General features: G+C 38.0%; 2 long non-coding RNA genes across 6 annotated transcripts in view; one reads left to right on the top strand and one right to left on the bottom strand.

Moving 5' to 3' along the window:
* Positions 1–20,684, top strand: part of LOC109548703 (uncharacterized) — a 131,224-nt gene that overhangs the window by 88,880 nt on the left and 21,660 nt on the right. For 2 of the 5 annotated variants that reach the window (XR_012333974.1, XR_012333972.1), the window contains exon 1: positions 10,356–16,090. The exons of 1 other annotated variant lie outside the window; for it this stretch is intronic. This is a non-coding gene — a long non-coding RNA (uncharacterized lncRNA). Of the gene's footprint in view, positions 1–845; positions 1,067–4,705; positions 4,822–10,355; positions 16,091–20,684 lie in introns of those variants that run through there. 2 more of the 5 variants (XR_012333973.1, XR_012333970.1) reach the window with 2 other exon arrangements.
* LOC141279543 (uncharacterized) overlaps positions 10,245–20,684 on the bottom strand; it is a 202,456-nt gene continuing 192,016 nt past the window's right edge. The window contains exon 5 of the long non-coding RNA XR_012333975.1: positions 10,245–10,360. This is a non-coding gene — a long non-coding RNA (uncharacterized lncRNA). The remainder of the gene's footprint in view (positions 10,361–20,684) is intronic.

Raw genomic sequence — 20,684 nt, 5'->3', positions numbered from 1 at the left:
AAGGGATGAAGTCAATCCTGTAGATTCCTTCCCTTGCATTGAGTGCTTCCAAGGCCAGATTTGTGTATTTCTGGGGTTCCTCAGATTACATATTAAAGTGAAAGGTAACTTGTTCCTGTGGTTTGCTCCATCAGCTACATATGCCTACCATCTATGAGACAGAGTGCGCATGCACTGCCCTATTTCTTAGAAGTTTCAGGAAGTGCTCTGACGTCAAGATGCCAACAGATCAGACAAATATTTTCTGTCCCCAAACAAAAGGAAGAACATGTCTCCTCACTCTTACTTGGAAATTACCAGCCAGAAATCCCGTGAGAGTGGTTAGATTCTTTCGTAATGTCGGAAGACACTAAAAATAAAATCATTGCGCATCATGGGAATATGTGAATTGTAATTTTCACACAACTTTCCCAAATTGCAAGACTTCTGCTGCCAGAGAAGAAACACCTATGACTTTACCAAGGACTCAGAGGCTTGGAATGCACAATGACCCGTTCAAACTGAAAGTGAACATTTAGGTTGATGTTTCAAGTAAGTACCAAGTCAGACTAGAAGGCAATAAAAAATCATATGGAAACTTCATAAATATAAAAAGGGTCAGACTGACTCTGAGGTGTAAATGCCAAATGAGAGTCATCTATGGCCTCCTGAAACTTGTTTCTCTGTTTTAGTAAATGGGGCTGGAATCACTATACTTGTGTGAATACAGTACATCTCTGAAATGCCACCCTCATTTTTTTCAACATCGCCTTGGCATACTTTCAGCTTTTACTTCTGTAGTTAAGTTTGAAGATCATCCAATGTAGAGAAACTGAAAGGATTACGTTTTGACAAATAGGCAGCTGGAGGAGGAAGAAAGGAATCGCCCTGAACAACAAAAATCATTAAAGACACAGAGGATGGAACAGGATCTATTTTCTATCTCCAGCGGAAACAGATAAAGAAAAAAAGAGTTTAACTGGCAAACGGAAGATTTAATTTAGACGTCTTGAAGATCTTACAGGTTTGCCAGCTACTGATAATCGCCACCTTTTAGTAAGAGCTAAAGGCTTTAAATGCATCATAGGTATGAATTTCACGTCGCAAACCTGAGTATGTAGCAAATGTGATTTTCGTTTTTGCCGTAACTGTCAGATCTCTGATTTGAGCTCTGAGCCTGCCTCACGTAGGCAACTTAACAGTGTTGTTTCTGATTTCTTTTTCTTTTCAATACAGTGATTTTGTTTGTCCGTTCTTGCCTAGAGGGTCAGAAACTGTACAGTTTAATCTTCCTTCCAGGTTTTCTCTTTCTTCTGTTACCCAAAAGCCTGCAGGAACAAAACCAGGTGAAGCCTGGCATGCTCTGCACCCTTCCACTAGTCCAAACAAGTCCTCCTCCTTCCTCCGGGGGCTGGCTTGGTCTTCAGGCTCCTAGGATTTCTCCTAGCTCCTGACCAAGCTCTCTACCCCATAGCGCATCTGCAGTGTCCCCCCCATTCAGAAAACTGAAGCTGAAACATTTAATTGGCCTTGGTGCATTCCCTGAACTCTTCTGAATTTGTGCCTTTTTTTTTCTCAAGCAGTTTCCTACATCTAATTTTTAATCAAATACTACCCATTCTTCAAAGCTCCCCATATTTCTCCCAGATACCCTCAACCAGAAGGGAATTTTCTGAATTCACAGTCTGTCCCTCTCCTAAGAACTCTGTCACCTTCTGTTAGCACACACATTCACCTGGCATGCACCTCTGCAGGTGGAACCCTTGTTGACTGCGGGCATCTATATGATTGGGGCGGTGTTCATTCTGATTGACTCTTGGCTATGTCCTACCGGTTGTTTTGCATTTTTAATACCACCTCTGCCTTCTGCCCTAGATTATGATAAATTATATCCATGCCTTCTTCTCCTATTGTAAAGTCCCTGAGGAAAGATAAATGTCTCAATTTGATAGTTCAATTCCTTGCACATAGTAGGCAATCAAATATATTTATTAAATGAATCCTCAGGTAATACTAGACTAGGCCACAACGTTGCCCATGGTATAAGAATGAAAAAGGCAGGAGGTATCATTCATCATTGGCATATAAATACAATTTCCTTGCCAGCGTTACTCTTTTCTGTCTACTCCCTAATGCCTACTTAAAGTCTCATAATTTTTAATTTGAGTAAAGAACCAGTGGGGTACTTTTGTTTTAATTTGTGGAGAAAAAAATAAAATAAAATTATTCAAACTTTGCTCTTCTATCACTGACAGTTAATAATATCACTGTCATCATAAAGGGCATATTTAAAAGTCATTTGAGAAATCCATCTTTTCCCTGATTTAACATCACATTTTAATTCTGATTCGCTCTCAGGAGGAATTAAAATTCACCAGCCACTCCGTCACTTTTGTGCTCCTCCATTACCATGATATAAAAACAGAAATAGTAAATACAGTATAAGAATACTTACAGAATGTATATATATATATGTATGACTGAATCACTTTGCTATACAGCAGAAATTAACACAACATTGTAAATCATTGCACAAAGAACTGGCTTTTGTTTCAGAAACATTAAGTGAAAACAAAATAAAATAAAAATGAGTCAGACCCGCCCTATGGTAGATACTGAAAAGCAAAATTTTTCTTATCACTTTAGAAGCCTTAGTTTGTGAGAATAGATGGAGATGTTGGTTAGAGGGCCTTGCCTACCTCCTAGCTAAAAGACTTGTGTTTACACCAGCTTTCCAGAACATGAATTCAATTTCCTGTCTTTGCAATGTTACAAATGAATATTTGAGGCACCCATGAAATCACCTGCAAACTGTTGAAACTATGTTAAATCCACAAAAGCCAGAGGCCTGCTATTGCAGCAGTCACCAACTTAACAATAACTTTAAGCATTCTCCATGTTTAAGTGGTTATTGCTGCTACCACCACCCCCCTCCCTTCTCAACTCCCCAAACGCCTGAAGGAACTGCCAACCCCCATTGCCATCCTCAGCCTCCTGGAGTCGAGTGTTCAGAAGAGCTCAGCACTCGGAGTTTAAGATTTGATGAGGTTCAGAGAGCTCAATGTCTGGAAGGGGCTGGGCTCTCCATTCAAATTCATAGTCACGATTCTCAGAGCATGGGCCACAGTCACATGCAGATTTTTGTTCCTGATACCTGACCTACTGAACTAGACCTCCTAGTAGACCAACCCGGGAATCAGCATTTTAACTCACTCCTCATATGATTTTTTTTTAATATAAATTTATTTATTTATTTTTATTTTTGGCTGTGTTGGGTCTTCGTTGCTGTGTGTGGGCTTTCTCTAGTTGCGGCGAGTGGAGGCTACTCTTCGTTGTGGTGCACAGGCTTTCCATTGCGATGGCTTCTCTTGTTGCGGAGCACGGGCTGTAGGCGCGCGGGCTTTAGCGGCATGTGGGATCCTCCCCGACCAGGACTCGAACCCATGTCCCCTGCATTGGCAGGTGGATTCTTAACCACTGCACCACCAGGGAAGCCCATCATATGATTTTTTAAAATTAAAAACAAAAAATTGCCATGTTAGAGATACTGTGTAAATTTCAGATTGCCTACAGTCCCCGAAAAATACGCTCCCAACATAAACAATTTCAGTCAAGAAACCAAGGTTGCCTTCCCAAGTAGTGCCTCAACCTGGGTAAAAATGTTCATGACATTTTAACCTGCTCTTAGAGCAAAACTAAATTTTTAATAATCTCAATACAATAAACCAACCTTTTAAAGGAATATTTAAATGATTCCTTTGTTTCCAAAAAAACCCAAGCAAAGAAGCCCCTTTGGCTATTGTTAAACCAGAAGCCCCTAAATCAGGATGACCCTGGTGACTATGCAACCATAATGGGGCCTGAGAAGGGGTTACCTTTGCCCGGCTCTGTCAGACCAAAATTATTCAGATAACTTTTACACAAATAGCACATCTGTAGTGAACATTCCAGCTATACTTGCTGTCAGCAGCCTTGAATGATAATTGCAATAAAAATATATACTCTCATCAAAAACCAAATAGAAGAGGCTACTGTTTTTCACTTTAGAGCTGAAAGATTGTATTTTAGAGAGGAATTGAAATCTTTTGTTTTTTAAATAGCATATTATAAGAATCACTTAGAGCATTTCCTTATTCAGTTTTGTGCAACTAATAGTTTCTTCAAGTTAGTTAGGTGATTGCTAGCAATTAATTAGTAAGATTAACATTGTTTTTATTGATCAGCCTGGCAGCAGTGATTGACAACATTAATATAATTGCTTTATTTCTCAGAAAACCTTGACATAAGAACCTAATGGTACTGGGAAATAGTTGGGAGATAAAGAAAAATAGATTATATGCTTTAGATTGGGCCAATTACCTTAACATTCTGCCTGGGCTTTGAAAAGTGAATTAAGGGCTAAGAATTCCTTCCCTTAGGCGCTAGGAGCTTGTTTTTCTGTCCTTCCCCAATAGCCAGCGTGACAGTGAATCTCCACAAACGACAGAGAAGAGGTGACTCTATTCTCTGAGCTAGGACCCTACATTACCGTTTCAATTATTATCACCATAAGCAAATAAAGCAATAGTTTATAACCAAAATTTGAAAATTCAAAGTTCAGTGGCTACATTTAACATCTTTTCTGATGAAATCAGAGACCAAAATGGAAAGAAGGACAAGTTTGCTCTGCCTTCTACCTCTAAAATTCCAGTGAAGTTGCATATGTTCTTTCCTATTTGTCATTCAGGTATTGAATCAATATTGGTGATGTCCCAGAATGATTCTGGATCTGGCTACAACATTATAACTGTAAGTCAGCCTTGTTCAACGGTTACTAGGAAGAGAAGGTAAGAGGAAGAGAAGGTAAGACCTGAGGATCGGGTCCATCTTGTGACCCGAGTTCTTGTAGTTCTTGACCAGAGTTCAGTAGTTCCTCTGGGAATTCAATAGAAACCTTCAGTCCTTTGTTGTACTTGACCTACTCCTGCCAAAATGACTAGCTTGTTATTGTACCCAACCTGTCCTTCAAAATGACTGTTAACATCTTTATCAAAGCTGCTGAAAATTTTAAAAATAGTTTTTCTTTTAGTTAAAGGGGGAAATAAGTGTAGGTTTTGTTTGGATATTTGCTCAAGGTGTTGTAAGTATTCTAGTTCAAATAACTGTTTCAGGCTACTTATACCAAACATAAAATTGCAGATCCCTCTCATTAGAATGACCACTTACTGGGCATTCTTGGTTTCAGATACCTTTCAAGATAAATTGAGAATATTATCTTCAATTCTTACAACGATCTGGCAGATTAAAACCCAATTTGACAGATAAGGAAACTAATAAAATAAATGACTAGTACAAGGTCAGGCCAGGAATAAGGCGCAAAATCCAGATCTGTCTGGTTCCAAAGCCTATGTCCTTTCTGCTACTTGGTGGAAACCGTTAGGTTTCCTTTAACGTTCCAGTGTTCAAAGGTTTAATGGTTCATTTTATTGTACTTTGTCTGTTAGAGATTTGGGATCCCTGCTGTTGGCAGTGCTATCACAAAAAAAAAAAATAGCATTGTGGTTTAGATTTTCAGTACCATGCCAGCCTTGCTGGGTCTGAATCTTGGCTCTGATCCTTTCAAGCTATATCTCCTTGTGTATGTAACTCAGCTTCTCAATGCCTCTGTTTCCTCCTCTTTAAAGTAAAGGGAACAACCTTTCCACTTCACAGGGCTGTTGGAAGAATTACACGAACTAATTCAGTGCTCCTCAAACTTCAATGTACATATGAATCACCTGGGAGTCTGGGAAACCTGTGGGTCCTGGTCGCAAGGGCTAGGGTGGAGCCTGATGTTCAATGTGCAGGATGTGTAGACCAGAGGCTGACATGGAGTGATTTTTCAATAGTGGTCAACTATGATCATTTAATGATTAGATAAGGGAAGGTCGCTTGGAGCAAACGCTACTTTCGAACGAATTCCTGAGGGAATGATGATTGAAGAGATCCTACGTTGTGCAGGCCAGCCCACCATGCCAGAACTTCTCAGAGGTTTCACCACGGCATGGCTGAAGGGTCAGGCACAGGCTACCTTCTTCCTGGAAATGGTATAATTCTGAAAATGCAGTTAGGACCAATGTGGCAGTGATGCAACCTACTAAAGAGCAACTCACTTACTGAACAAATATTTATTAAGCATCTTATGCTTTCACTGTTAGAGATTTGGAGTCAAGTAAGCATTTAGCATATGTCAGGCATTGAATTAGGCATGGGGAATCCTTGGCCATGCCATTATTTTAAAAGCTCCCCCAGTGGAAAATCCCCTCACACCAGCTGCGGGGTGAATGGTTTTTCTTTATGGGGAATATCTGTCCTTGCTCTGCTGCAGTGCTCCTTTTCATATCATATCTATCATTCCCTATTTATTCCCTTTGGTTCCCCCATTTTGATCTGTTTGTTTTAAGTACATCACTCTTCCGGACAGTCCCTGAGCTTATTCGCTTTCTCATCCACCCCACACATCTTTATTGAGTGCCCAGTTCATATATAATATACAGCTGTTAGCACTGTGAGTGTTGGAAAAAATAATTAACAGGTAATTGACCATAATTTACATGATCTGTAGTGTTCTTAAAATTTTCCTATTTGCCGCAAAATAACATCTTTCTTGTTTGTATGCCTAATGTATCTGCAAGCAAATAAAACAGGGCATCTTGCCACAATAACCTGAGATCCACCTTAAACACTAACACTTTGCATACATGTTTAACTCTGTAATATAAAGGTGTTAGAAACTCAGTGGAAAGCAAACTTCTCAGTCCCCTTGTTTTGATAGATGCCTTTTTCACGAAACATATTTATATTAACATATTTTGTCCACTTTTACTTGTCTATCCTGTATCAGCTTCATCTTTATGGGCATCAGTCCTGTATTATCCTTAGGAGGCAGTAATCATGGTTTCAGATGTTAGAAATACCAACTTGTTAACATCATCCATAGGATTTTCTGATTTGCTGTGGAACCTTTGGTGATTCCAGCAGATTTTTTTGCACAAACTCCGCTAAATGCTCAAAAGAATGAAACAGAAGGCAGGCAGTTGTTCTTTTTTCCCCCCAGCTTTATTGAGTATACTTGACAAATAAAAATTGTATACAAAAGGTGTACAAAATGATGTTTTGATATACATGAACATTATGAAATGATTACAACAACCAAGCTAATTAATGTATCTATCACCTCACATAGTTACAATTTTTGTGTGTGTGGTAAAAACACTTAAGCTCAGCTCTCTTGGCAACTTTCAAGTGTACAATATGGTATTATTGGCTGTAGTCACCAAGCTGTACATTAGATCTTCAGAACTTATTCATCCTGCGTAATAACCTTTGTACTCTTTTACCAACATCTCATTTTCCGACCCACAGCCCTTGGCAACCACCATTCTACTCTCTGCTTTTATGAGCTTGATTTTTTTAGATCTCACTTATAAGTGAGATCATGGGGTATTTGTCTTTCTGTGTCTGGCTTATTTCACTTATCATAATGTCTTCAAGATTCATCCATATTGTCACATATACCAGGATTTCCTTCTTTTTTAAGGTTGAATAATATTTCATTCCATATGTCCATGGAATATCATATATATATATATATATATCACTTTTTAAATCCATTCATCTGTTGATGGATACTTAGGTTATTTCCTTATCTTGAATAATGATGAAATGAACGTGGGAGTGCAGATATCTCTTCAAGATCCTGATTTCATTTCCTTTGGATATATACTCAGAAGTGGGATTGTGAGATTATATGGTAGTTCTCTTTTTAATTTCTTGAGGAACCACCATATTGTTTTCAATAAGGCTGTACTAATTTGCGTTCTCACCAACAATGTACAAAGATTTTCTTTTCTCCACATCCTTACCAATGCTTGTTATCTTTTGTCTTTTTGATAATAGCCATTCTAATAGGTATGAGATGATACCTCATTGTGGTTTTGATTTGCATTCCCTGATGATTAGTGAGTGTTGTTGAGCATATCTTCATATACCTATTGGCCATTTGTATGTCTTCTTTTGAGAATTGTCTATTCAGATCCTTAGCCCATTTTTTAATGAGGTGTTTCTTGTTGTTCGTTTATTGTTGATGTTTGCCACTGACATGTTTGAGTTTCTTATGTATTTTAGATATTAACCCCTTATCAGATATATGGTTTGCCAATATTTGTATCCATTCCACATAAGAGTGTAGCTCTATTAAAGGTAGACCCATGGCACAGTTCTCAGGGAAAAGAAACAAGAGAAAACAGTCAGTGCTCACCAAGCTTCTTCAAAGAAGGGATCTGGGCACATGGGTTTTTATTTATACATGCGTATGGAGGTACATCCTGCCATAGTGCCACCAGCACTTCCTCTTTGGAGATAAAGATGTGGGTAGAGCTGTGATGGTAGATGATAGACATAACACCTGTCTGTTATTATAGAAAGAATTCTGACTCAGAGCCAGGAACACCAGGATTGTCATCCTGATTGCTGTTAAATCCATGATCTTAACCAGTCATTTTATTTCTCTTGGCCTAAATGTATTAATCTGCTGAACTCATGGAATGGCATGTGACTTTCATACCTCAAAGAGTGTTCTGAGTATAAAAAAAATTGATAGGTGCTAGTTTAGAAAAAACTATAAATTTGCCCCAAAACACTGTACATTATGATTATTTTCATAAGCACTATCAGAGGTGTTGGGAGACTCTTCAATTTTTATCATTCACTCATTTTACTATTACTACTTGTATAATTACCACCACTCATAATATATCAGCAGGCAATTGCTTTACTTGCTTTGATGTTCAAGTTTCTCTTTTTGGAACCAAGGGTATCAGATGGAACATCTCTTATGTATATATGGAGAAGTGAAGTCATTGGAGGAAGACCCTATGTTTTTAGTCTCAAGAATTTGCTTTATCATTGACATCCTAAAAGACTCTCTAAGTAGGTTAAACTAATTTAGGAAGAGACTGAAGATAATGTTGAAGGTGTAATTCACTGTGATTAATAAAGAATCTTTAACCATAGAAAAGTTCCTCTTGATTGCTAAAAGAGTTTCAAACTTCAAATGCAAGTTTATCATTCTTTCTTAGAAAATGAAATGTAGCAGAGATGTACTTTTGCTTCAAATTGCTTTTATACTAATGGACAAATAAGTTTTACAGTGTTCTATTTTCATGGGTTTTTACTGGGCCTTAGTGGACGTAGAAAACTCAAATTGTGATACCTTAATCTAATAAGAGACTTTTAAAAGGTAATGACTGTCACAGAGCCTGTTTCTCCAGTTCAGAGTCTTCCCTGATAATTCATCTAGTTTGGGTTCTCTGTAATTATATGGCATTTATATTCTCTTCTCAATGTACTCATATTACTTTTATGTTAGTTGACAGAATTTTTCAGGGCAGAATAAGTTGAGCCCTTATTTCCCTCTGCTGCTCCTCTGGTAATTGTTTGAAGAGTTCTGTGAAGACTTCTTTTTAATTCCTCTCACTTTGAGGTAAGCCTTTATAAAGGTGGTCATAATACAGAAAGCGGGGACTTGTGCTGAGAATGACATTGTTTCATAAAAATGTCAGTGATTATTAATTCACAGAAGATTTGTGAGGCAAGTGGAAAGACTTGATAAGCCTCATTTCCTTGACCATACTCATTTCTTACCCTGGAATATAGATTTTGTTAATCACTATTTAAAATTTCATTTGCCTTTTACCCAGCCACAACTGTGTTCATTTTAATTAGTTCAAGTTTGAGGGATGTAAAAATGTTTTCCTATTCATCAAGATGTCCCTAGAATAATACTCTCCAGAGTCCTAGGCATTCTTGAGAAAACAGGGTTCTCTGCAGCAGATCAAAGAGCATTTCTAAGGGCACTTTCCCAAGTATATATACCTAAGGAGTCCAATAATATAGAATCACAAGGAAAATAACTTATTTTCAAACCTCTTATCACTAAAAATTCAGTAATTCTAAGGAATAATGACATTAACTTACACTGTGCTCTAAATTTGTTCAACTAAATCTCCAAGAACACAAAGTACTTTTTAAAACAGTACCACACTAACCCCAAAGACTATTAAACTGCAAGTAACGTTTCTTTCCAGTACCAAGTTTTCACAGCTTGCTTTCAAATGCTGGGAATGTCCTCTGAGGCTCCTCTGTGGATCCAAAGGTCAAGGAACTGACACTTTAATATCAGCCACATAACTTTGGAATCTAGCAAAAAGATAAACGTGGTGAGTTACTTGTCCAGTCTTGACAATTAATATGGCTTGTAAAATCTGAGGCATCCCAAGTGAAAACAACAGATGTTAGTATCCGCTTTGGGTAAGAGATCCTGGCAGGTCATAGCCAGAATCAGAATGAGCATCTTGAACTCCTATAAAAAAAAAAAAAAAAAGAGCTATTAGGCTAAGAGGATCTAAGTCCAGAAATTATATCTGCCTTCAGAATCCATATCTTGAACTCTGATACTGGACAAAATTAAATGCCAGTCTTTGGAGACTTTTTTCTGAACCACAGATATTTTTGTGCCAATCAGTTCTACAATCGAGTCTTAAGTGGATTTGAACCAAGAGAGAAGAAGAATTTTTAATGAAGGCTTTAAGAGGGTTTACATTTAACTTAATAATAAACTTTCCTCCAAACATTGCTGAAATGGACATTTTAAAACACATATTTAAGAGTTTGGGATTAACAAATACACACTACTATATATAAAATAGATAACCAACAAGGACCTACTGTGTAGCACAGGGAACTCTACTCAATATTCTGTAATAACCTATATGGGAAAAGAATCTGAAAAAGAATAGATATATGTATATGTATAACTGAATCACTTTGCTGTACACCTAAAACTAACATAACATCGTAAATCAACTATACTCCAGTATAAAATAAAAATTAAAAGAAAAACACATATAGCCATTCAAATACATCATTCTAACACAAGACTTCCTAGTCAGATTCTGATGAATGCTAAACCTTTCTAGAGCAAAGAGTTGGACTTATTCGTCTTTTCCTCACAGCACCAGGCAAAATCTCTTGCCAAAAGTGGTGCTAGTTGTTGAATAAAGAACACTTTTAACATATCATTTCCTTGCTGAAAAACCCCTAAGAGACCTCAACCCCGTGTCTATCGTGTTCAAGTTGAAACTCTCCTTCAGTCTTGTTTCCCACCACTCTCCGCCTCCCCCACTGTTCTGGGACTTATTTCCTTATGGTATTCCCACTACTGCGGTTGTGTCCCCTCTTTCCCATTGTTTTCTCAGTCCTAGCCATCATCAAGTCCTAATTCAAGTTGTATTTTGTCCATAAACTCTCCTCCTACTGCTTAGCCCACAAAGCTCTCTGTGTGATTGTTTCACTCTTAGAATCCAATGCTTCTCACTTAGCTCTTCTCTAATCACCAAATGCATGTTAGGCTTGTGATACATCAGAGTGTAATCACCTTCAGGGTAAAGACCAGGTCTTCTTGGCTGTCTTTCCCCTTAGGTTCCGGCCTAGAGTGAAGAATGAGTATGAATATTCATATGAATTAATATGAGTAAGGATATGATGGTGTCCTGAAGCACTGGATTAAGAGATTCTCATGGAGCCAGAACAGCCAGTTAACTTGAAGATTCTGTTCACTTCCATTAATTAAGAAATCAGGCTCAGATTTAGGTTCAGATCATGAGGACTACTCCAGACCCTCCCTAAATCAAACATGTGTGATCTTCTTGTACAGTTATTGCTAACTTTCAATAATATGTGACCACATACCCACGAATTCAATCTTCTGGGTTTATAAAACTTCTGCATTGATACCAATCTCTCTCTCTCTTTCTAGTTTCTTAAAAATCAGATGTGCTGATGTTTGTATCATAACCATGAGTTGAGACTGAGCTGTAAAAATATCTCTCACACTTCCTGGGGGAGGTATGCAATTCCTTTTGGAGAATAAGTTTGCGTTGTTGAGATGTCCACATTCTATTTCAAACGCTCCTCTTGTATACCTGTGACTCAAAGATCATAGCTGGAAGAGAAAAGCTGCCTTTTCCCACTGACTAAGCTAAAATTTCTACATAGAAAGAGAGTCAGTTTCCTTTTAACCCAGAGGTTTGTGACATGAACATCTGTAAAGAGAGTCAACTAGACAAAATGGATCACCATCCCTATGGGAGGATAAGGGCTGATAGTTTATACACCCTGGATCGATAAGAAATGCAAAGGAAAGCCAGAAAGAGAGAGTGAGGAAGAAAAGGAAAAAGAGATAAAAGACAAGATTAACAGGTGATGTGAACTAAAATTAGTTCTAAGGTAGTACTAATATACAACTGTACATGGAAGCTTTGCCCCTCTTCCGCTAACATAGAATAGGATTCAGTCTTCACTACAAACCTGCTGTAAATTTTCTCAAATTGTTTCAAACACTTGACCAGTTTCTGAACTCCTAATATGTGCCTGGCACTGTTCTACATGCTGGTATATCAGTGAATGGAACGAAGTCTCTGTCTTCATGGTGTTTAGATTCTAGTGAATGACCAGAATCTATGTATCAGTCTATATTTATATCAATAATAATATGCTTTAATTGAGTAACTGCTAAGTGCTAGGTTCTTTGTATGTCATTTTGGATTTAATTCTCAAAATAATCCTAAGAGGTAGAAATATCACTATCCCCATTTTACAGATGAAAAACACTGAGGTTAAGAGAGAGCGAAATAACTTTTGCAGTGTCACACAACTACTTAGAAATGGAGCTTGGATCTGAACCCACCTTCCCTGACTGCTAAGCAGGAGGGCCTAACAGGCTTTAAATACCAGCATGTAACTCAAATGCTGAATAGATTCCACTTCATACATGCAATGTGTTATAAGGAAAAGTCCAAACTGGGAAAGATTTGATACATTCAATTTCTTTTATATCATGAGTTTTATTTTATATAGAGTTATTGGGATAGTAAATAGCAGGGTATTTGTTTTCATGTTAAACCTTTTAACCATTAAAATAGTGTACATTATGTAGCCTCCTGTAATGTCCCTAATCTTCCATTAAGGGCAACATTTTGCCTACAAAGTCTAATTTTTAAACATTTCTAAAAATCTTCGAATGAAAAGTATTCTGGTGATCAAAAAAGACTGTTCAGTATTTCCTTTGAGCTCTCTTTGGCTTCCCTTTGGGTTGGTTCTCACCTGTCAGCTTTCACAGGCATCTGGGCCGTGGTCCAGGGAACCTATAGGCCGTGGCAAGTGGAGCTCTGGGCAGTGCTGGGCTCACCACCAAGCAGGAGGCTGGCAGCTGTGGGCACCATCATTTCATAGGTTTCCAGAAATGTGTGCTCTTCTCCAGGAATCTGGGATTCCTTCACATGGACAAGGGCTTAGCTGCCTGAGAACTGTTAATGAGAATTTTGCAAGGGGGTGGGAGAGGAGAGGCCCAACCTCGGGACCTTTTTAACTCTCAGCCCCTGGGACCCACTTATAGTTCCTAGAAGGCCTTTGGGAAAATGAGCGCCAGAGAAAGCCAGACAATAAGACCTGCTGTGGACCTGCAGCTTACAGAACATTATGCTACAGCACAAGGAAAACAATATGCGTTGCTGCTGCCCCAGAGGATTTTATATTCTAAAGGAGGAAGGAAAATATTTTGAGTCAACAAGCCATACATCTAATTAGAGCTATGTAACCACTGGAGAAATGTATGATAACTATAGCATCCTCCTTTCCAAAAGGACAGTTTCTCTCCAGAAGTCGCATAATATCATAGTTGGAAGTATAGCCTCTGGAACCAGACAGCTTGGGTTTAGAGTCCTGATCTGCAACTTTCTAGTCGTGTGACCTCAGCTGAGTCACATAGCTTCTTGTGCCATAGTGTCCTTATGTGTAAGACACAATAATAAAAGTATGTCACTTGTGGCACTGTTGTGAGTATTAAATGAGTTAATACGTAGAAACCACTTGTATTAGATGAGATAATATATTGAAAGTGCTTGTAACAGTATTTGACTAATAGAGCTATAGTAAGTCTAGGTAGTGTCACATTCTATTTATTTTTAAGACAGATCTTAAGACTGAGTGAGTTATTATTCTACAGTAATAATAGCAATTTTTCACGTGTACTGAATGCTGAATGTGTAATGGGACATGTCCTGTCTCACTTAATTCTCAAAACAATCTTAGGAAGTAGATACCATTTTAAATTATACTTGAATATGAAGAAAACAAGGCTTAGAGAAGTTTAAATAACTTCTCAAAAGCTCAAACCCAGATTTGTCTGCCTCTTCTGGAACCCATATTCTATTAAGATCTCTTGCTTCCTCCCCTCAACCATGAAAGAATGTCAGAGACTATTTTGGCATTTGAGATGGGACTTGATACTAAAAGAAAGTTGGTAAGTGGACAGAGGAAGGAATTGAACAGCTCTCTAAATCTTATAATTTAAAGCAACTGAAGTGCAGCTATAGCAGCAGAGTTTTGTTACCCCTGAAGTTTCTTTAAGAATCTGAACCACACATTGGAAGTCCATTCAGATTATGTTTCCCATTTCTAAATTTTCTGCCACTAATATTTATGACAAGAGAAGGAAACATGGATGAAAAAGGCGGCATTTCTGAGGCCAGAGTTACTGGTACCTTACTCAGGTTTTGATCAGAAAAATGTAAAAGCTGATGGAGCTCTTAGAAATGTGGTTGAGGCAGACAGGAGGGAGAAAAGGGGTCTGTGTCTTGGGGACAGACCTGCTGGGCTGCATTAGAGCAGTAGGTGGCTCTTTACAACTGGTGACTGCATTGCCCATGGTCAGCCGGTCTAGTTTTAAAAGATCTAGATTGAGAAAAGAGCTTTCAAGAGGCATTAAGATAATGCTGAAGTTTCAGTCAGTCCTTTGGGGCAGACTGAAAAAATAATAGGTTTATTAAAATTGCCTGTGCATTATGCTATGAAAACTTCTACAAGGATGCACAGATGGGCTTTAATTTGGACAACACTGTTGCTGCATATTAAAGGCCTTTGATTTTAATATCCAATAATGAATAAAACTACTGGTGGGTGTCCTCCTGTGTCATAATGTAATCGGAGGAGAATGAATCTGGCTCTCATTTCGTTTTGCTATTGAATATTTGCTCTCAGACAGATGTACCTATGCTGAAAACACAACAACGAATCATTCTATATGTAGTGGAGGAAACCAAGGGGATTTCATCAGGTGGGAAGCACGAACTGACTAGAGTCAAATAAAAATGTGGCTTTGAAATTATGGGGTTTTCTAGAAGAGATCAACTCTAGGTATCCACAGTCCTTCAAGTAAGCCAAAACTTTCCTGTAATAAAACTTAGTTTACTGAGAACTGCCACCTCCACTCTCTACCAGCCGGCTCAGCCCCCTGCTCGTCATAGATGACTCTAAAGGTAGAGCTTAGCACTAGGATTTAGCACTACCTGCCTTCTCAGGTGCCTCAGTGCTGGCTGCTGTTTACCTAGGTTACTGATACCTGATACAGCTTCTCTTTATGATCCCGAAGACACTGCTGCCTGAATGGTGTGTAAGATCTCTATGTGCTTTGCATCCTTTACCTTTCTCACTTGGCAAATTGCATTTTCTTAGTTGAGGTAGTTTGAAGCCAAATACCACTTCCCTTATGTTCTTTCCTGTCCCCAAGTAAAGCCATTGTGTGGCCCCAGTTCTTCACCCTTTCTTCTGTGCACCTTCTTTTCCATGTGATTTTGCAGTCCCTTCCTTCATGTGGTGGAGTCTATCTCTCTACCCTCTGATTTGACTTGACTGTCCCCTTGACCTGTTTCTGCCAGTAGATTGTGGAAGAAAATGCAGAGAATGCCAGCTTTAAGCTTAGCCCCAAGAGGACACGGACACGTTGGCTATCTCTATTGCTCCCCTTCCTTCAGCATCTCATGATGCTCTCTTGTTCTCAACAAGAACAGGCTAGCCTGCTGGAAGATGAGAAGCCACATGGAGTAGAGCCAAGTGAGCTCAGTTGTCCCATCAGGTCCCAGAAAAAGTCTACCCCAAATCAGCAAAGCCACCCTGATGATGGGAAGCTGACGTGATCAAGTGCCAATGCCTAGCAAAACAACCCAGCCATCCTGATGACTCTTGAGGAGGGAAGGTATGATAGCTGTTTAAAGCCACTAAGTTTGGGGGTAATTTGTTACATGACAATATCTAACATACAACCACCATGGTGTATCCCCCAGCTCTGAGCTCTGACGTGCACGCTTGAGTGTGAGCTATCTTCAGCTCCTAGTATCTGACACTCAGTACCTCTCATAACATAATTACTAAATAAATGATACCATCGAATTCACATCAGTGAACATCTGGATTGCTCTCTAATTTGTAATCAGATCTAAGTTTATTTTTCTTATTAATCAGCATCCTCCTTTGCCAACTGTGTCTCTTTTGTATTCTTAATTTGATGTCCTCCCTGTTTCTGTTTCCCTTTCACTTAGATAGAAATGAATAATATATTTAAAAGATTAATATACTTTTAAAATTTCTTTGGTAGAGAAATTTAGAAAGTAGAAGGAACCACATGAAGGGAAGTGCAAATGATACAAAAGCAAAAAGAATGGAAAGTTTGCCTTGATCTTATGAATTTGATGATGAAATTCTGAGTCACCAAACAATTATTAGGGGTATTATTGCATAATAACAAATCCTTATATTTTTATTTATTCATTTATTTATTTTTCATTTCATTCATTCATTTATTTTTTTTCTGCATAAAATCATCCTTTATTTTTTTTAGCATCTTTATTGGAGTATAATTGCTTTACAATGGTATGTTACTTTCTTCTTTATAACAGAGTGAATCAGCTATACATATACATACATCCCCATATCTCCTTCCTCTTATGTCTCCCTCCCACCCCTGTAGGACACAAAGCACCGAGCTGATCTCCCTGTGCTATGTGGCTGCTTCCCACTAGCTAGCTATTTTACATTTGGTAGTGTATATATGTCCATGCCACTCTCTCACTTCATCCCAGTTTACCCTTCCCCCTCCCTGTGCCCTCAAGTCCATTCTCTACGTCTGCATCTTTATTCCTGTCCTGCCCCTAAGTTCTTCAGAACCATTTTTTTTTTTTTTTAGTATCCATATATATGTGTTAGCATATGGTATTTGTTTTTCTCTTTCTGACTTACTTCATTCTGTATGATAGACTCTAGGTCCATCCACCTCACTACAAATAACTCAATTTCATTTCTTTTTATGGCTGAGTAATATTCCACATATATATGTGCCACATCTTCTTTATCCATTCATGTGTCGATGGACACTTAGGTTGCTTCCATGTCCTGGCTATTGTAAATAGAGCTGCAATGAACATTGTGGTACATGAGTCTTTTTGAATTATGGTGTTCTCAGGGTATATGCCCAGTAGTGGGATTGCTGGGTCTTTTGGTAGTTCTGTTTGTAGTTTTTTAAGGAACCTCCATACTGTTCTCCATAGTGGCTGTATCAATTTACACTCCCGCCAACAGTGCAAGAGTGTTCCCTTTTCTCCACACCCTTTCCAGCATTTATTGTCTGTAGACTGTTTGATCATGGCCATTCTGACTGGTATGAGGTAATACCTCATTGTAGTTTTGAGTTGCATTTCTCTAATGATTACTGATGTTGAGCATCCTTTCATGTGTTTGTTGGCAGTCTGTATATCTTCTTTGGAGAAATGTCTATTAGGTCTTCTGCCCATTTTGGGATTGGGTTGTTTGTTTTTTGATATTGAGCTGCATGAGCTGCTTGTTATTTTGGAGATTAATCCTTTGTCAGTGCTTCATTTGCAAATATTTCCTCCCATTCTGAGGGTTGTCTTTTCATCTTGTTTATGGTTTCCTTTGCTGTGCAAAAGCTTTAAAGTTTCATTAGGTACCATTTGTTTATTTTTGTTTTTATTTCCATTTCTCTAGGAGGTGGGTCAAAAAGGATCTTGCTGTGATTTATGTCATAGAGTGTTCTGCCTATGATTTCCTCTAACAGTTTTATAGTCTCTGACCTTACATTGAGGTCTTTAATCCATTTTGAGTTTATTTTTGTGTATGTTGTTAGGGAGTGTTCTGATATTCTTTTACATGTAGCTGTCCAGTTTTCCCAGCACCACTTATTGAAGGGGCTGTCTTTTTTCCATTGTATATTTTTGCCTCCTTTATCAAAGATAAGGTGACCATATGTAAGTGGGTTTATCTCTGGGCTTTCTATCCTGTTCCATTGATCTATATTACTGTTTTTGTGCCAGTACCATACTGTCTTGATTACTGTAGCTTTGTAGTATAGCCTGAAGTCTGGGAGCCTGATTCCTCCAGCTCCATTTTTCTTTCTCAAGATTGCTTTGGCTATTCGGGGTCTTTTTTTTTTTTTCCATACAAATTGTGAAATTTTTTGTTCTAGTTCTGTGAAAAATGCCCTTGGTAGTTTGATAGGGATTGCACTGAATCTGTAGATTGCTTTGGGTAGTATAGTCATTTTCACAATGTTGATTCTTCCAATCCAAGAACATGGTATATCTGTCCATCTATTTGTATCATCTTTAATTTCTTTCATCGGTGTCTTTTGGTTTTCTGCATACAGGTCTTTTGCCTCCTTAGGTAGGTTAATTCCTAGGTATTTTATTCTTTTTGTTGCAATGGTAAAAGGGAATGTTTCCTTAATTTCCCTTTCAGATTTTTCATCATTACTGTAGAGGAATGCAAGAGATTTCTGTGCATTTTGTATCCTGCTACTTTACCAAATTCGTTGATTATCTCTAGTAGTTTTCTAGTAGCATCTTTAGGATTCTCTGTGTATAGTATCATGTCATCTGCACACAGTGACAGCTTTACTTCTTTTCCGATTTGCATTCCTTTTATTTCTTTTTCTTCTCTGATTGCTGTGGTTAAAACTTCCAAAACTAAGTTGAATAATAGTGGGGAGAGTGGGCAACCTTGTCTTGTTCCTGATATTAGAGGAAATGGTTTCAGTTTTTCACCATTGAGAATGATGTTGACTGTGGGTTTGTCATATATGGCCTTTATTATGTTGAGGTAAGTTCCCTCTATGCCTACTTTCTGGAGGGCTTTTATCATAAATGGGTATTGAATTTTGTTGAAAGCTTTTTCTGCATCTATTGAGATGATCATATGGTTTTTATCCTTCAATTTGTTAATATGGTGTATCACATTGTTGGATTTGCGTATACTGAAGAATCCTTGCATTCCTGGGATAAACCCTACTTGATCATGGTATATGATCTTTTAATGTGCCGTTGGATTCTGTTTGCTAGTATTTTTTTGAGGATTGTTGCATCTATGTCCATCAGTAATATTGGCCTGTAGTTTTCTTTCTTTGTGACATCTTTGTCTGGTGTTGGTATCAGGGTAATGGTGGCCTCGTGGAATGAGTTTGGGAGTGTTCCTCCCTCTGCTATATTTTGGAAGACTTTGAGAAGGATAGGTGTTAGCTCTTCTTCAAATGTTTAATAGAATTTGCCTGTGAAACCATCTGGTCCTGGGCTTTTGTTTGTGGGAAGATTTTTAATCACAGTCTCAATTTCAGTGCTTGTGATTGGTCTGTTTATATTTTCTATTTCTTCCTGGTTCAGTCTCGGAAGGTTGTGCTTTTCTAAGAATTTGCCCATTTCCTCTATTTCCTCCAGGTTGTCCATTTTATTGGCATAGAGTTGCTTGTAGTAATCTCTCATGATCCTTTGTATTTCTGCAGTGTCATTAGTTACTTCTCCTTTTTCATTTCTAATTCTACTGATTTGAGTCTTCTCCCTTTGTTTCTTGATGAGTCTGGCTAATGGTTTATCAATTTTGTTTATCTTCTCAGTGAACCAGCTTTTAGTTTTATTGATCTTTGCTATTGTTTCCTTCATTTCCTTTTCATTTATTTCTGATCTGATCTTTATGATTTCTTTCCTTCTGCTAACTTCGGGGTTTTTTTGTTCTTTCTCTAATTGCTTTAGTTGTAAGGTGAGGTGGTTTATTTGAGATGTTTCTTGTTTCTTGAGGTAGGATTGTATTGCTAAAAACTTCCCTCTTAATACTGCTTTTGCTGCATCCCATAGATTTTGGGTTGTCGTGTCTCCATTGTCATTTGTTTCTAGGTAGTTTATGATTTCCTCTTTGATTTCTTCAGTGATCTCTTGGTTATTTAGTAGTGTATTGCTTGGTCTCCATGTGTTTGTATTTTTTACAGATTTTTTCCTGTAATTAATATCTAGTCTCATAGCATTGCGGTCGGAAAAGATACTTGATAAAATTTCAATTTTCTTATATTTACCAAGGCTTGATTTGTGACCCAAGATATGATCTGTCCTGGAGAATGTTCCATAAGCACTTGAGAAGAAAGTGTATTCTGTTGTTTTTTGATGGAGTGTCCTATAAATATCAATGAAGTCCATCTTGTTTAATGTCTCATTTAAAGCTTGTGTTTCCTTATTTATTTTCATTTTGGATGATCTGTCCATTGGTGAAAGTGGGGTGTTAAATTCCCCTACTATGATTGTGTTACTGTCGATTTCCCCTTTTATGGCTGTTAGCATTTGCCTTATGTATTGAGATGCTCCTATGTTGGATGCATAAATATTTACAATTGTTATATCTTCTTCTTGGATTGATCCCTTGATCATTATGTAGTGTCCTTCTTTGTCTCTTGTAATGGTCTTTGTTTTAAAGTCTGTTTTGTCTGATATGAGAATTGCTACTCCAGCTTTCTTTTG

The sequence above is a fragment of the Tursiops truncatus genome, chromosome 9 (assembly GCF_011762595.2).
Source record: "Tursiops truncatus isolate mTurTru1 chromosome 9, mTurTru1.mat.Y, whole genome shotgun sequence".
Classification (NCBI taxonomy): domain Eukaryota; kingdom Metazoa; phylum Chordata; class Mammalia; order Artiodactyla; family Delphinidae; genus Tursiops; species Tursiops truncatus.
This window is presented reverse-complemented; position numbering and strand designations above follow the sequence as displayed.